This window comes from Hipposideros armiger, unplaced genomic scaffold, assembly GCF_001890085.2.
Source record: "Hipposideros armiger isolate ML-2016 unplaced genomic scaffold, ASM189008v1 scaffold_493, whole genome shotgun sequence".
Taxonomy (NCBI): Eukaryota; Metazoa; Chordata; class Mammalia; order Chiroptera; family Hipposideridae; genus Hipposideros; species Hipposideros armiger.
Window position 1 is genome coordinate 629089 of NW_017731843.1, and position 17809 is coordinate 646897.

Here is a 17809-nt window from a genome sequence, read left to right on the forward strand (position 1 = left end):
TGCCAATGTCCCTGTGGAGTATGCAGTTCTCCTATGTACCAGTCCTGTGATCAACACATTCTGGGACACGATTATTTTTGTAAATAGCATTTATTTAATCTCCCAATAATATGCCTTGAAATCAAGACACAGACACTGACTCCATAAAGAAATAATATTTTAGCATAAACATTTCCTGATGAACACTTGGTGATTATTAATGAACACACATTAACAAATATTGCAGAGGTCCAAGTTAATGAGATCCAACTGTATTTATTTGAACTCCCCTTTCATTCGTTTTTGAAAACAAAACATTTGATCATTTCTAATTTCCAATCTGCCTGATTCCTGTTTCAGTCTGTGTGATTTCTAATATCAGAACTGATTCTTCCGTTTCATCTTTAAGCTGATTCTGCACAAAAGACCAAAAGCTTAAACTTTTGAAATAACGGGACTCTCTCATTGTCCTTTCTCCTGTATAGGCTCCCAATTCCTCTTAACTAATTTTTCCACACTTCCTGTTCCTTAAGATTATGGAAGAAGTATAATTTAGGAGGCATGGTTCTGTGTGTTTCAGTCTCTTTCATTAATGCCTGTCATCATCCCTAAGACTGCTCCCCTGCCTTCCTCATTAATCACCACCCACTGACACCACATTCTTAAAGCATATCCACTCACTCTTGGCTCATGGACTGCTTTGCAGACTTGGAGGCAGGAAGATGCATAAGTTCTACCTGCAAATCTACAATCCCGCTTTCATCTGTCATCATCTCCTACTCGCCTCCTGTTATGCTCAGAGGGCATAGCCCTCTGAGGAGGTTCTGGATCTCACTACCTTCCTCCTTGTAAGGGCTTGATTGAATGAATTCTCTCCTCTGACTTCTGAATACTAAACCTCTCTCTTCCGGAGCCTCCTAATTCCTGTTTAAACATGCTTATCTTTTAAATTTCCTCCGTCTCAAATTCCCTTCCAGCTACAGCTCCATCTCTCTCCTCGCTTTACAGCCAGACTTCATCGAGAGCTCATTGTTTCCACATCCTCACCTCCCACTTCCCTCTCAAACGACTTCAATTCAGATTTCTCAGACATCATCTCTCTCCCTGATTTTTGCATTGGCTCCCTATCTGATTTTCCTATACCCTCCCATACCCCTCCAATCAATTTCCTGTAGCCTGAGTATACTTTTAAAAATTCAAATCTAATCGGTGTACTCCCCAGGTGAAAACCCTTCGATGTCTACCCATTGATATTCAGGAAAGTCGAAGGGCATAAAGGTGGCCTGCATCATCTGGCCCCTGCCCACCTATCTAACCATCCTTTGTCTCTCTCCTTCCTGCACTCTACTTCCACCACACCAACGTTACCTTTATTTCCTTTAATGTTTTATTCTTGTCTCAAGCTCAGGTCCTTTGTCCTTACTGTCTGCTCAGCCCTGAGGTTAGTTACAGAACTCCTGATCCTCATGTCTTAGCCCTATTGGGTCCCTGTATTATTTACTCACATAGCACACGTCCCCCATCATAACATTTTTTGTTGCTGCCCACTTCTTCCTTTTATTTTAACAGGCTTATTGAGATATAATTTACACACCATAGAGTTTACCCATTTAAGGTGTAGAGTTGAATGGTTTTCAATACAGTCACAGAGGTGTGCAACCATCACCACAGTCATAATTGCAGGGTGTTTTTCATCACCACAAAAAGAAACCTCATGCCCATTAGCAGTCACTTCCTGTTTTTGCCTGACCCTTCTAGTCCTAGGCAACCTCGATTCTATTTTCTGAATCTATAGGTTTGCCTAATCTAGACATTGTATATAATTGGAATAATGTAATGTGTGGTCTTTTGTGACTGACTTCTTTCACTTAGCATAATATTTTCACCATTCATCCCTGTGATAGCATATATCAAGACGCCATTCCTTTTTAGTGCCAAATAATATTTTGTTGACATACCATATTTTATTCATCCATTCATAACTTAATGAACATTTAGGTAGTTTCTACTTTTAGGCTATTGTGGATAATCCTGCTATGAAAGTTTGTGTGCAAGTCTTTGCACAGATGTATGGTTTCATTTGGCCTGGATGTTTCGCTAAGAGTGGAATTGCTGGGTCATATGTTAACTATATGTGTAACATTTTGAGGAAATGTCAAACTGTTTTCCAAAGCAGCTGTACCATTTTACATCCCTACCAGCAGTGAATGGGAGTTCCAGTTTCTCCACATCCTCTCCAACACTTGTTATTGCCTGGCATTTTTATTATAGCCATCCTAGAGTGTGTGAAGTGATACCATATTTGGTTTTGATCCCTGATGGCTTGTGATGGCTTGTGTATCTTATTGGTGCTTATTGGCCATTTGTGTATCTTCTTTGAAGAAATGTCTTTTTAAATCATTTGTCCACTTTTACATTAGTTACATTTTTGTTACTGAATTGTAAGGTATATAGATATAGATGTATATATTCTAGTACAAGTCCCTTAATCATGTATATTATTCATGTATATTAATCATGTATATTAATCATGTATATAATTTAGGAGAGGAATGGAAAACTTTTCTCCCATACTTCAGGTTGTCTTTTAAGTTTCTTGATGACATCATGAAACTCAAATTTCATGAGTTTTTCATTTTGATGAAGTCCAAATTATCTATTTTTTCTTTTGTCACTTACACTTTTGGTGTTATATCTAAGAAATCGATGCCTAACCCAAGATCATGAATATTTACTTCTATGTTTTTCCCCTAAAGTTTTTATAATTTAGCTCTAACACTAGATTTGATCCATTTTGAGGTAATTTTTGTATATGGTGTGATGTAGGGGTCCAAGATTTTTCTTTTGCACGTGTGGATCCAGGTTTCCCAGCACCACTTCTGTTGAAAAGACTATTCTTTGACCATTTTATTCTCTTGTCACCCTTTCCAAAAATCAATTTATCGTAATATAAAGATTTATTTCTGAACCTTAAATTCTATTCCATTTATCTATATGTCTTTCCTTATGCCAGTAACACACTGTGTTGATTACCATATTTTTGTATAAGTTTTGAAATCAGGAACTGTGAGTCCTCCAAATTGGTTTTCTTTTCCAAGGTTTTTTTGGTGATTCTGTGTTCCTTGAATTTGCATATGAATTTTAGGATCAGCTTGACAAAGTCAGGAGAAAAAGAAAGACAGCTGGGATTTTAATAGCAATTACATAAATATGTGGATCAATTTGGGGAGTATTTCCATATTCACAATACACAATATACAGTTTTCTGATTCACGGGCATGAGAATGTCTCTCCACTTTTTTTTTTTTTAGATCTTCTTTAACTTCTTTCAAAAATATTTTGCTGTTTATAATGTAGAAGTCCTACATTTCCTTTGTTAACTTTATTCCTAAGTATTGTATTGTTTTTTGATGCTATCATAAATAATTTTATTTTCAGATTGCTCATTGCTAATGTATAAAAATAAGATTGATTTTTGTATATTGATCTTATATTCTGTCACCTTGCTGAAGTCATTTCTTAGTTCTAATAGTTTTTTTAGGGAATTCCTTAGGATTTTATATACAAAATTACATCTGCAAACGGAGATAGTTTTACTTCTTCCATCCCAGTGTGGATGGCTTTTTTTTATTTTTCTTGTCTAATGTCCTGGCTAGAACTTCTAGAGTGCTGAATAGAGGCGCAGACAGCAGGCACTCTTTTGTTTCTGATCTTGGGAGAGAATGCCCAGTCTTTTACCAATCAGCATGATGTTTAGCTCTGGGGGTTTTGTAGATATCATTGGTCAAGTCGAGGAATTTCCCTCTATTTGTAGTTAGCTGAGTCAACACACTTTTAATTACTGGCATGATGTCTGTATTCCCTGACACACTGTAAGCCTACATATATCTTATTTGTTGCTATCTCCTTAGCACATAGCAAAGTGCCTAGCATACAGAAAACATTCAGTAATGATTTCCCAAATGACTGAATGGAATTGTCCTTTCATATTTGTGTCTTCCTTTATCTTGTCCTCATTGCAACTTTTGTAATATTGCCTTAAACCCAAGACTTCTGATATTTCAGCTATTTCTCTATTTTCTTCCCCACTGGGATTACTGGGGAGCAGATAGTTAACATTATCTTGATATAATCTCTAATACATCATGATCAATACTCTTTCATTAAGGCTATTTTCTGACCCATTGATCTTCTCACCTCTTTGAAATCAGCTTTCCTGAGTCCAGGGCACATTTCACTTCTGCCCAATATTCCCTTACTTTGCTACTACAAAGTCAAAGTTGCATTCTTCCAGAATTTCCATCACCCTCAGGTTAGCAAAGAGACTTTCGTTGTTGGCCAGTATTCAATCCAGAGAAGAATTCCCTCTCCCCTCTCATTTAGTCCTCTGTGCAATGAAGCAGTCACTGAAACACATAAGGGCCTGATCAGATAAACGAAGTGAGATTCCCCCAGGGATTAGGGTTGCTGCAGCCCCTCGCCAGTCTACTTCCCTTCCAGGTCACTCCCCACAAACTGTGTACAAGCTTCTACCTGCCCTTGGACTCACCCGGCAAGCTGGGGTGTGCTCCCATTGTGAGCACACCTCTGGTTCTCTCTCTCACATCTTCAGTCCATCTGCTCTCCTCAGGCTCAGTAAATTAGGATTTAGAAATGTGCCACCAGACAACTCCTCTTCCTCCCCTCCTCGATCATATCTATTTCATTTGAACAAGCATGCACCTTCATTGCTGCATTGTGAGCAAAGTTTATGTGTAAAATTTTAAAAGATATCAAGTTCATACTTTAAAAATGCTAATACTCAGTGCACTGGTATATGTTCCTTGGACATTTGAGGCTATGTTGATCTTAATTGATTTCAAAGTCTAGAGGTTTAATACACTGCAAGTCACACCCTGCTGAGTGTTTGTGGAGCTGATGTCATCTACGTTCATGTTGATCTACTGTCAATATGGCAGTAAAGTGCCTTGTTCTAATAAAGTTAGTAGTTATAACCATTTCCCACTACACAGAAATCAAGTGTCTTGAAGAATGGGCCAGTTTCTTGTTCTCTGCATGAAGGTAAAATATGAGCAGCAGTAACCCTGGTCCTGCTGATTTACCAGCAACAGTTTCACCAGAGTGGGTCTGCTTCTATCCTAATAAATCCATCTCTCTATTATTCAGACCAAGGAAATTCTTTTTGAGAGTTGGGAGTCTGGATTGCCTCTGGTGGTGTGAAAACTCCCTACTTCTTTTGGCAAAGAGACATGTGGTGATGACCAGGCACCTTGTAAATCCATGGTGTCTAGCTTTCCAGAGTTGGCTTTCAAAGAGAAATGTATCCAACTAGGAAAATGACATGGACACTCCAAGGGCATAAACCAAGAAGGAGAAAGAGTTGGAATCCAGGAAACAGGAGATCTAACTGTTCAAGGACCAAAGCTGTGCAGCTGAACAAGAGAGCAAGAGGCCCTGTAGGAACCAGAAGGAACGACCTCTGGGAAAAAAGGAACCAGTAGTTTTATCTGATTGCTTAATCACGGGGAAAATTGTGTTCAGAAGGATTTTGAAATTCTGCTGGAGAGTTTTGGAAGAATTATTAGGATAATGACATAGACTAAGCAGATTTTTTAAATGAGGTAATTATTAATTCCTGGAAGAACAAAGAATTATAGAAGAAAGAAAATGTGATCCTAGAGTATTTCTTCACTCAGCAGTGAACAGTACATTCATAACTGTAATAAAATAAAAATTGAATATTGATTTAACAAAAAAATGTGACATAAATCTATTAGAGAATACAAGAAGCAAAGATACAGGTATGAAAGTGGGCTAGGAGCACCCCAACTCCATCTTCCATCATAAGTCAATAGGCATTTAACATCGATAAGCCAATAGGGTAACTGTGTAAGCACATTATTTAGAAATATGGAGTCAGCATCAGAAGAAAGAGCTTGGAGAGAGGAATTTAGGAGAGGAATGGAATAGGAGACTGCTGGTTTTCCTTCATGCCTTATAATACTATTTGAATTTTTAAATTCTGTATAATTAGGCTGGATTTTTATGAAAAATAAATCAGCAAACTGGAAAATAGCCTGAGACTCAAGGGAAGAGGAGGGAGACAGAGAAGAGTTGAGGCTTCTTTACCATGGGAGCAGGCAAGTTGGCTGACTATAGTTGTAGAAAAAAATCTCTATCCAAGAATGTCGCTTTAATCCAAGAGGCATGCACACGAGAAGAGCCACTCTTCCACAGGAGTCCACAGCCAGCAGAGCGGAGCTCAGCTGGAACAGAGAACAAAGCTGTTGTGGTTATAGCTGCCTCTGGTCAGGGTCCTTGCAACCTGCCCAGGAGGGTCAGAGGAGAACCATCTGCTCCCCAACTTTTCTTCCACTTTGCTGTGGCACCTCAGGTGCTAAATGGGCTGCAGTTTGCACTCAGGGCAGAATATGTGTATAGGGTGCTTCCAAGGAATTGTGAAGAATGAGATGGAGATATTTCATCCATTGGGGAGCCATGGGCATGATGGAACTGGTGCAGGCTTGCCAGCAGGTGGTACATGTGCCCCCTCTGCTGTCTGGTGGTCCCAAACAGTATCTGCAGGAATGGGGCTGGGCCTCTGTGGTTACTTAAAGGAATGAAAGCTTCTTTATTCTCCTGGGGCTTTCTGTGTTTGAGCATCTCTCTCTTTCTCCAGGACCAGCTCCAGTGATCATGCAAGAATCTGTTTTCATTCCAACAGACTGTGCTGCCTTCTGTGTGTGTGAAGCAAATGACACCTGCCCTGCTGGAAATGTAGTCAAAGTTGACTTCAAGGAACCTGGGACAGGTCCTCAGCTGGGTCAGGCGCTGGTAACCCCAAGGTCACAGAGAAGGCCATCTGAGCACAAGACACCGGCCTGGAATCACCTGGAAAATAAAGCAGGAGATGTTCCACTGCAGGAAAGAAGGGGAGAAGCTACATCTCGCTCCCCTCCCACCAGTCCAGCTCATTTCTTGGAAAAGCCAGAATGAGCCAGTCTGCCCACCCACAAGTTTCTCCAGGTGACACGGGAGTGGTCCACTGGGTGTTTGCAGAATAATCATACTCTTCAGTGTCTGAATCCTGATTATTGTTTCACAGCCAAATAGCAAAATAAAACATGATTTCCATTTATGGTCTTGGACTCTGTGACAAGTAGGATCTAAGTTCAGGATGAAAAATACATTTAGGGAAGGGAGAATCCAGCCAACAAGGCGGTCACCTCCCTCCCTCTTTATCCATCAAGCGGTCATTATGTCTCGCCAAAAGATCATGGCCAACTAGAGTACAGAAGAGGTTCCAGAAAATGCCCAGGCCAGACCCCACTCAAGAGAATCTGTGGTTTGGGAGCTCATTCCTGGAGGCATCTCCCCAGTGGGCAAATCCTCACAGTTCTGTGTGTCAGGAGGACAGCCGGGTGGGGATCTTCCTCAGTGTGACTTTTCTGACCAGACACCTTCAGATGGCAGGTGGTATGAACAGGGGGAGCCATTATGCAAACTCCCGTGCTCAGCAAGGTCAGCATTCACAAGTGGACACTTCATGGTACAAGTACAAACACACAGCCAACTAGCCTGCATCCCACAGGGACTGCTGCTAAGTGTTCACAATCATTTCAGTGGTATAGCAGCGTCAGATACAGCAAAGCTTGCGCCAGGTCATTTTGCCCCCTGGCCCTGTGCTTGGTTAACCAGGATAGATGGCCGTGGCTATCAGCACTGACTTTGGAGGAGGACAGAGCGAATGCCTGAAGACTTGGAGTCCTGAGCTATCAGATTGCCCTGTTACACAAGCTGTTCAGCACACAAAATACCAGTACCGATAGGTCAACATAGACTCTGCTAAAAAAGGGAAAGCCCAGAAGAACAAATGAACCATTTCTGGCAGGACTCAGAGATGACCTTCACATGATGTCTGGGTAGAAAATCCAACACACCTGCACACTTTGCTGCCCCAACCGCACATCACCCCAGGCTCCTTTTGGGCCTGCTTGGGCCCTGGGAGACGAGAAAGGAGGAATTTGACAGTACTAGGGTCCATGGTAAGCAGCCCAGGAAAGGCCGTGCCCCCTCTGTGCCAGCAGGATGGGTGCCCATAAGATGCAGAGTAGTGTCCTCCCTCACAGGGCTTAGCTCAGGAACAAGTTTTTTATTTTCTCTTTAAACAGGATATAAAGGGAAAGGTTACTCAATTGATTAATTGAAAAACTGACTCTCACAGTTGCATTGGGGCCAGAGGGCTCAGGGAGGCTGTGCATGGCCGTGGCAAAGGGGTCTGGCTTCTCTACGTAGGACTAGGGAGAACTTGGTCCCTATCCCCCCATAAGAGGGAAGGCCTTGATCCTCAGCCTCAGCACAAGGCAGATCAGCCAGCTTGTCCCTAGGCTGTACCTTCTCAGGGCTCCCCACATCCTTCATCCAAGGTCAAGAGAGACCTCTGAAGCAAGGCTTCGGACACGCTGCTTTTGCCAGCTTCTTACCTGTGCACCCTGGAGCAGGTTGTGTTGTCTCTGGAAAATGAGGTGGTGAGCAAGGAGCACAGTGGGTGCCAGACAGAGAGCGGTGGAAAGGCAAGGGCCCTCAAGGAACCAATGACCCCAGATTCCCCAGAGTTTCTGCAACTGCATGAGGGAAGAAAGGGTGGCCGGGCTCTCCTTGCCATTTTATAGGTGACGCCCTTGAGGCCCCGAGAAGAGGTGGCCACCCCTTTAGAAGCGGCAGGTCCTGGACAGAAACCCAAGTCCCTTAACTCAGTGACTGTGCCCTCTGCAGCAGCTGGGTGCTAGGCTGGCCCACTTCCTTGGAGCTGGGGTTACCCCCAGAGACAGTGAACATCTAAAAGTGTGTGTGTGTATGGGAAGCCCAGCCCCAGAAAGCACCTCCACATGCATACCCAGTGGCGTGGGGGTGATGGCAGTCTTGCATCTCCCTAGAACAGAAATGGGCCCCTTTGCTTGACTGGCCCAGGGGGACAGCGGCAGGGTTTGCAGTGGGAAATCATAGGGGGTTGCCATGCAGGGGCCTTCCTCCTTCCCGCCCCCTTCCCCACCCCCTTTGCTCCTCCCTGACCTAGGACAGAATCCAAGTGGCAACTCAGCTCAGTTGGGGCTTTTCCAACTTAAAAAAATGTTCAACTTATCCATGTTTTAAATTAAGAATAGAGATAATGTAACTTAACCCAAACTAAACATTTAAAACTTTCAGTTTCATATTATAACCAGTTTGGGGGCAGGGGTAGGAAAACGGGAGCGTGTAGAATAGAGGTAGAGCTTAAGTGGGGGGGAAAAACAGAGAGCATGTCAGGCAGGAAAACAGGAGCCACTCAAGGCATTTCAAGACAGAGATTTAACACAGGGATTGGGATACTTCCAAACCTGTTGGATGGGCTGGAGGAACAAAGGCCAGAGAAAGTCACCACTAACTCCTAGGTTCACCACTAGCTTTCAGCACCAACAAGCTGCTGCCGCTACCCTAGCCAGATACTACAGGGGGCTATCAGAAATGGTCATAACTGTCTGCAGCCCTAAGGCAGGTGACTTGCAGGATGAAACCTCACATCTGCTGAAGCCACATACCTGCCTGTGCGGCTGGAGGCCGAATGATAACACTGTTATCGCCTGCCTTCCAAATGCCACACACGTGCATCTCGCTGGTGGGACTTAGAGTATACCTGGAACTCTCCTGGAAAGGCGGTTCCAGGCTTCCAGCCCTTGCCATACAGGGGAGAGTATAGAAGGGGGTATAGAGGGCCTCGTGTGTCAACAGACAATAGCACAGAGAGCCAAGAAAAATGGAGAGGAGGAAAGAGAAGCAGATGGAGATGGGGAGCTGGGGGAAGAAGGAAGATTCAGACAGACAGGGGCGCAGACAAATGAGGCATGGCAGGGAGCCGTATAGACAAAATAAGGTGGGAGAGACAGAGTATAAGACAGAAATCAGGAGACTGAAACAGAAGGAAGAAGACTGGTATCTATGGATGTTGGTGGGAGTGTTGGCAATAGAGCCCAGTCATTTGAAACCCATTGCCAGTAGAAATGTTGATTTGCCCAATACTGACCAGGGTTGTGGCTCTGACTCAAACTTTCCTGTGCGTAAAAATCAACTGGAATAACTTTTTTAAAAAGCTTTGGAAATTCTGACCCAGAAAGTCTGGGGTTAGGCCTGCGAATCTGCATTGTTTCAAGCTCCCCAAGTAATGTTTGTGGTCCTTGGATGACATTTCAGGAATCGCTGCTTTTGCAATTTCACTGAACAGTGGAAATGCTCTGGGCTGCATCAACCTGGGAGAAATGCCTAATGAATTCAAGCTTGAGGCCTGCTCTGGTCAGAGACTGCCCACCTGCCCCCCACTGCTGCCTGGGGCAGCTCCAAGATTCCTCCCTACCACCTTCTAGCCCACTCTTCCCCTCCCTTGAAGCTTCCAGGGAACTGATAGCCTAGTTGATTTTTACCTTTGAGCAAACTAATTAAGCAATAATCCTAGAAGAATCTATCACTCTGACAAGGTTTTTGATTAACCATCCCCCAGCCTAGTCCAAAGTGCTTAATATCCCAGCAGAATGGTCAATAATGAGTGCAACAGCAGTACTGGGCTGCTGCAAACCAGATGATGGCTGTATCTGAGAAGACAGATGCAGAATGGGGAACTGGGCCCGACTTTGCAGCCTGGTAGACGAGAGTGGAGAGGACAGTGGGTTGGCTTGAGGCTCCACAGGCTGGGACATCTCTAATAAGGTTCCAGACCGTTCTTTCTGAGACCATCACATTCCCTGAGAGGGTTTCTAAGGTTATGAACAAATCTGGACCATGAGAGAAGGGTCATGTGGAAGGGGTTTGGACACGAGACATAATTCTCCAACTTTACGTCTGTGTCAACTATATAGTTGCTGGAGTGGGAGGAGAGATAGGCAAGACAATAAAATGACTCACTTTGAGAGATTAATTTCAAGTCCAGACTGGTATATCTTTCTCTTTTCCACACTTAGGCTGTTATTTTAAACACTCCCAGTTCTCTTAAAAGATTTACTTTCCTCAGTGCTAGGAAAAAAGAGTCCCTTTGACCAGGCAGGATGTAATAAAACACTGCCATCTGGTGGTCATAGTTGTTGCAGCTTTGAAGCATCCACCTTCCAGAGGTTCCTTCCCGCTCAAGTATCCAGTGTGGGCACCAGAGGAAGGAGCCTCCCACCAGCCCGGATGAAGCATGTATCATCTGAGCTGCCATTTCTGTGAATTGCTCTATTACCTTCTGACTCCATCTTTGCCTGAATTCTGGTCTCATTTCTGATATTGTGCATAAAGAGTGGATGATGTTGGCAAATACCAAGGGGAAGGAAACTGACCCCCAGCTATGCCACCCTGATTTGGTCATTGACATGACGTGTCAAGTTATATCTTGAAGAGTTGCCAATTCTGTTCAGCCACAAAGAAAAGAAAATACCGTATTTCCCCATGTATAAGACGCACCCTTTTTCGAAAAATTTGGGGTCTAAAAACTGGGTGCGTCTTATACAGTGGTTGTAGATTTTTTCACTTGCGTTTCCCGCTTTTTTCGTGCTTGTTTTTGGTGCTCATACAACCACTGTATAAGACGCACCCAGTTTTTAGACCCCAAATTTTTTGAAAAAGGGTGCGTCTTATACATGGGGAAATACAGTAGCATATAGTCTGTGCTCAGTCAGTGTTCAGAGAATGAATGACTGAACATGTGCAGGGTAAAGACAGGGGTCATGGTGGAGTACTGGGCCCGGACTCTAGAGTCTCGGGTTCAAGTCCCAGCTCTGCCTCCTTCCAGCTCTGTGTACTTTGGGAAATGGCCTTCTCTTTCTGGGCCTCCTTCTCTAAAATGAAGGGGCCTAACTTGAAGATCTCTAAGGCCCCTTCCACATCACAAACTTGGGGAGCCAGGTCCTAAGGATTCTAATCTGCAATCATGATTAAGGGGCAGCAATTTTCCAGGAAAGGAGCCCCTAGCGATGCAGCAACAGCATCTCTTACTGGGACCCGCTCTCTGGGGAACTAAATCGAACAGTGCTCTCTTCCTCCACTCAGCCTGGGAGCGTCTGCTGTTTTTATGTTTGTGACAATGGAAATCAAAAGCCCCTTCACTTACCCCAAGTTAGCCATTAGCATTGACATTGCTCTAGGGAGGTAGAATCAGGCCACAGTGTAGCCTTAGGTGGTGGGGAGACAGTGCCACCTAGTGGCCATCTTGACTAATCACAGCGCTTCTCAGCATTTGCCGAAGTCCAGAACTCCCCCGTGGTTAAACGGGCAGCATTAACCCACATTGTGAGTAATGCAAGGCCCTAGGTTGTAGTCTCAATCTTGGAACTGCCTCTATGTATGACCTTAGTTCCTTCAAATAGGAGTTTGGCCCTTCAGCCCTTCCCTTCCAACCGCCTTGTTCACTGTGACGCTGATGTGGCTTATGGCCAATAGTCAGGGATCCTAGGCCCACGTGGCAGGCATTGCTATCCCTCCTGGGAAGGCACAGCCCAGAGTTCACCACTGGGACCCTTGGGTTTCACCCATGTGATCACGCACAATCCTGCCACATACCCGCCTCCACACAGCTGTGAGACAGGACCACACAGCCTCACTGACTGCAGGCGTTCCACACCAAGGCCTGCGTCCCTCCCGGCTACCAGACCCTGAGGTGGGAAAAGGAACAGAAACAGCAAGAAGGAAGCCTTGTTGAGCTAGCTTTGTGTCGAAGGGGCCATTCACCTGGTTTCACCCACTTTGGGCCCAGAATCTTACCCTCCTGGTGGAGTCCATAGAGTTCATGTATCCTTAAAGAGCGATGAAGACGGTTTCTTTTTAACACACGTTTCTCCCTATAATGACACCCCACAACCTGCAAAGAGTGTAAAGGAGTTGTGTGCTGAGGCTTCAGAGCCTCCCCTCAGGGCCCAGGCGCTCACCCTATTTTGGTATGTCTGCGGACACAGGCTAAGCAAGTTGGGTCTTTCCTGAGCCCCACGTTATTCTTATCCTGGAAGAACTGGGCTTTCTGCCTCTTGATCCATGTTCCTTATCACAAGCTTTTGATCTGTGTTTATTAGTCTTTCTCAAAGTATCATCTTTGATCACTGCATGATTTGCAAGGAAGGCCTTGGTGCTTTCCGGTATGCAAACTGCAAAAGTGCTGGATGAGGCTGTGTTCGTGTCACTTGATTCCTCAGGGCCTCCCCTAGACCATTGCCAAAAAGTATATGGTGCTGACAACCTGGAACCCCTTGAACAAGGAAGTCATTCGTTCAAGTTGAGGATGTAAATTCTAGAGTTGCCACAGTGTGGTGATTTTTCCATTGTCATGAAATAGTGTATGTAAAAATACATTTTTTTTTTGGTGGTGGAGAGCAGGTGAACTATTATTTTAAACACCTACTATTATTAGTCAGGGTCCAGTCAGGAGACAAAACTCCTACCAACTGTTTGAACAGGGGAATTTTAATATAAAGAATTATTAATTAGAGAAAGGTAGTTAACTTCTAAAAGGGACAAAAGAGGAATAAGGAATACAGGTATAGAAAATGCAGGAAGCGACTGCTGCCTCTAGCTAGGGCTGAGCGAGTTACCCAAAGAAGAAACAAAGAACGTGGGTGAGATGCAGACCATGTTTGAAAGAGTGTGGCTGTGGCCCATTGGATGGCGGAGGAGTTCACCTGGGCACCAGCCGATGACGCTGGAGCACGAAAGTCCCACCAGCTGAGTGCCAGAAAATCTCACTGAAGAAAGCACCACTGGGTGAGAGAGTCCAGAGGCCGGGGACGGGGGTGGGGGTGGGGGGGGGGCGTTGGGCAGTCGTCACCCTGTAGGAAGTAAAAAGGCACACTGGAGCCAGGAGGGAGAGCTCTGCCTTCATATGCCTTGCAGTGCCCCTCTAGCACCCTCTGCTGACAAATCCTAACATTACACCATCTGGCAAAGGAGAACTGTTTTGCAGCGGTTCTCAACCTGTGGATCGCAACCCCTTTGGGGGTTGAACGACCCTTTCACAGGTGTTGCCTAAGACCATCAGAAAACAAAAAGATATTTACATTACGATTCATAACAGTAGCACAATGACAGTTATAGAGTAGCAAGGAAAATAATTTTATGGATGGGGGTCACCACACATGAGGAACTAGATTAAGGGGTCGCCGCATTAGGAAGGTTGAGAACTGCTGGTTTACAGGGTCCAACTCCAGCATTACAAAGCCAGGCAAAGAAGGATGGTTTCGGACTTTAGAGGCAGCGAATTGATAAAAGGCACACCTACACTGTGCCTGGCCCTGGGTTATGCATTTGCCTCATGAATCTCATAATTTCAAACAATATTCCTTGAAATAGATATTAGAATTCCCATTTTAATGTTGAGAAGACACTAAAAGCAAGGAAAAGTAAGCTGAGAAGGATATGCAGCCAATATACACAGCTGAACTGGTGTTTAAGCAGTTGTATGTGTGGCCCTAGAGCCTGGGTTACTACATCAAGCTAACAGCGCCTCTCTCTGTAAAGGATAAAAGACAGTAAGAGTTTGGGCCGGCCGAGTAGCACATTGGTTAAGAGTTGGCTTGAGATGCCAGCTCTGAGCATCAGGGCCCCGGTTCGGATCCTGCATGAGGGCCAGTGACACTGCGCCCTCTACAGCTAAGATGCTGAACAACAGCTCGACCTGGAGCTGGGCTGCCGTGAGTCGCTGGCGATGGCGTAGGCTGCAGTGGGGCTGGCCGGCAGCTAGCGTGAGTTTTCGTGAGCTGCTGTGAGCTGCCATGAGCCGCTGTGAGCAGCCGTCCAATGACCGGCAAGCGACTGCCTCACCCGGGAAGAGCGCAATGATAATACCAACATGGGCCAGTGAAGCGACGTCCTCTACAACTAGAATGAAGAACAAAAGGACAGCAGCTTGTCTGTTTCCCTTCCCCGATTTCCCAATAAAATATTTTAAAAATAAAAAAGACAGTAAGAAGGGCCGGCTGAGTGGCTCAGTTGGTTAAGAGCTCGCTCAAGAGTTTGAGCTCTGAGCAACAGCGGTTCGAGTCAGCCCGAGCTGAGCAGCCGNTCGAGTCAGCCCGAGCTGAGCAGCCGCTGAGCTGCCAACAGGTGGCAGGATGGCTCAGCTAAAAAAAAAAAAAAAAAAGACAGTAAGAGTTTGTTCTCTTCCCCTCAGCCCTCCTTTTCTATGAGCTCACATAAACCTTCTCAGCATTACTTCTTGGTCTCCTCCTGGGAGAGAGAGACCCACAGTGAGGCAGATGCCTGTGGGTGCACTAAGGCAGTGATTCCCAAACCAGAATCACTGGAAGGAGAGCTTGATGAAAACAGGCTCCTGGGTTTACCTCTGCAGGTTCCAATTTAGTAAATTGGGGTCGGGGACTGGAATCTGCATTTAACAGACTTCCCAGAAATCCTGCTATCCTCCAAGACAGGAGCATCGCCTCCACTGAGCTAGAAGTGGAAAGTGAGGAGCTGCCTGGTCTGCGATGGGGGCGGGGAGACTTCATGCTAACAGCTCCTCTAAGCCCCAGCACCCCGTGGAAAGGTCAATATTGATACCTGGTTTCTGAAATGAAAATCAGATAGGGTACATGGATCTGTTTTATGGGTGATGAAGTTGTACAGCTCTAACAGAAGTAAAATTGATTCCTATTTGTCAGCTGGATAATTGGAAGATGGGCTGTGGGATGCCTTGGCCCCCTTGCCTGGCAGTCCCTGTAGGCATATTTTCTGGACAGGAGGCGTTTCAAAGCTAGAGCATGCTAGAGGTAATCCCTTCTGGCTCAGGAATAAGAGCTGCTAGCTTTTGAATGCCTATCATGTGCCAGGAACTATGCCCCATTGTCTCCTATCCTTAAAGCCTCTTGCAAGGATTAACATCACAGCTATCAGATAAACAAATGGAGGGTCTTGCCCAAGGCCACACAGATACAAGGGGCCGAGTTGAAATTTGGGTGCAAGTGGGTCCCACTCCAAAGCCATGCTCTTTCCATGGGCTCACTGGGAGAGGAGCTATCTCTTGGCTCGGGGCCCCTGCCAGGGGAGGGCCAGGTTGGTCCCATGAGGGGCTGGTTTGGCACTGTCTGCCAGGTGGGCCAGAACTCAGGCCAGGAAGCCCCAGCAGTGCAGAGAAGGGATGCTTAGTACTCCCCTGCCGCCCCCCTCCCCAGCCAAACACCCAAATATGAGTGAGAGAGGTTGAGAGGAAGCCAGGAATGTGGCCTTTTTTAAGGAATAGTAATCTAGTTCACCAGTAGTTGGGGCCCCGTTGATGTTACAATATCTGAACAATTCTCCTGAGTCACTGTAGAAATGGCCAGCTCTAAAATCACATCCAGAAAGAGGAAAAATGCAGAAATGACTCAAGAGCCAGCCTGTTTAATCCTACAGAAGGGTGAGAACAGCTTAAACACTTCCATGGTACACTGCCCAGACAGCGGGAGATGTGAGGAAACTCGGTATCAGCAGACTAGGCCTTGTGACTACAAAGCAAAACCTAGCTGAGGGGCGTCTGTGATCTCCACCAACTCTACCTGCTCAGGTTTCTCTGCAGTGGTCATCTCATGCCTGTCACATGGCGGGTCCTCCATGGGAAACCCTGCGGCTTGGTATAGAGTCGGGCAGGTCCAGGCTCAGACCCCTGCCACCTCTCTGCTGTGTGGCCTTGGCCCTGACCCCTCTGGACCCAGCTGCTCTCCTCTGTAAACAAGCATTTAAAAATACCAACTTTCATGACAAAAATCAAAAAAGCATAGTATTGGCAGAAAAACAGACACACAGACCAATGGAACAGAATAGAGGACCCAGAAATTAACCCATATATATGTGTACAAATAATTTTTGACAAAGGAGCCAAAAACATACAATGGAAAAACAAAAAAACCTCTTCAATAAATGGTGCTGGGAAAATTGGAAAGCCATGTGCAAAAGAATGAAACTAGATACTTGAACAGACACTTCTCCCAAGAAGACATACAAATGGCCAACAGATGTATGAAAAGATGTTCAACCTCACTAGCTATTAGGGAAATGCAAATCAAAACCACAATGAGATACCATCTCACACCTGTTAGAATGCCTATTATCAGCAAGACAAGTAATAACAAATGTTGGAGAAGTTGTGGAGAAAAAGGAACCCTCATACACTGATGGTGGGAATATAAATTAGTACAGCTGCTGTGGAAAACAGTATGGAGGTTCCTCAACAAGTTAAGAATAGAATTACCACAGGACCCAGCAATCCCTCTGTGAAGATATATGTACCCCTATGTTCATTGCAGCATTATTCACAGTGGCCAAGACGTGGAAACAAGCAAAGCATCCTTCGATAGATGACTTGATAGAGAAGATGTGGTGCATATATACAATGGAATATTACTCAGCCTAAGAAAAGATAAAATACTGCCATTTGCGACAGCATGGATGGATCTTGAGATTATTATGCTAAGCGAAATAAGTCAGACAGAAAAAGTCGAAAACCATATGATTTCATATGTGGAATATAAAACTGAAAGCAACAAATGAACAAAAAAACAAACTCAGAGACAGACAACCAGAAGGGTAGTTTCCAGAGGGAAAGAGCAGGGAATAGAAGAGGTTAGAGGGAGTCAAATATACGGTGACGGAAGGTGATTTGACTTTGGGCGGCGAGCACGCAATGCAATACGACGATGTGTAATAGAATTGTACGCTTGAACGCTATATAATTTTATTAACCAGTATCACCCCAATAAGTTTAATAAGAAAGAAAATAAATGAATAAAAATTAATTTGCATCTCTGGTCCAAAACCCATAGAAGTAGAACACCAAGAGTGAACCCTAATATAAACTGTGGACTTTGGG

At 44.8% G+C, this 17809-nt stretch overlaps 1 protein-coding gene across 1 annotated transcript in view; it reads left to right on the top strand.

The window, feature by feature from the left end:
• CAPN13 (calpain 13) overlaps positions 1 to 7081 on the top strand; it is an 83063-nt gene extending 75982 nt beyond the window's left edge. The window contains exon 22 of the mRNA XM_019667280.1: positions 6659 to 7081. The gene's annotated coding sequence lies outside the window, so the exon portion shown is untranslated. The remainder of the gene's footprint in view (positions 1 to 6658) is intronic.
• The last annotated feature ends 10728 nt before the right edge of the window (positions 7082 to 17809 follow it).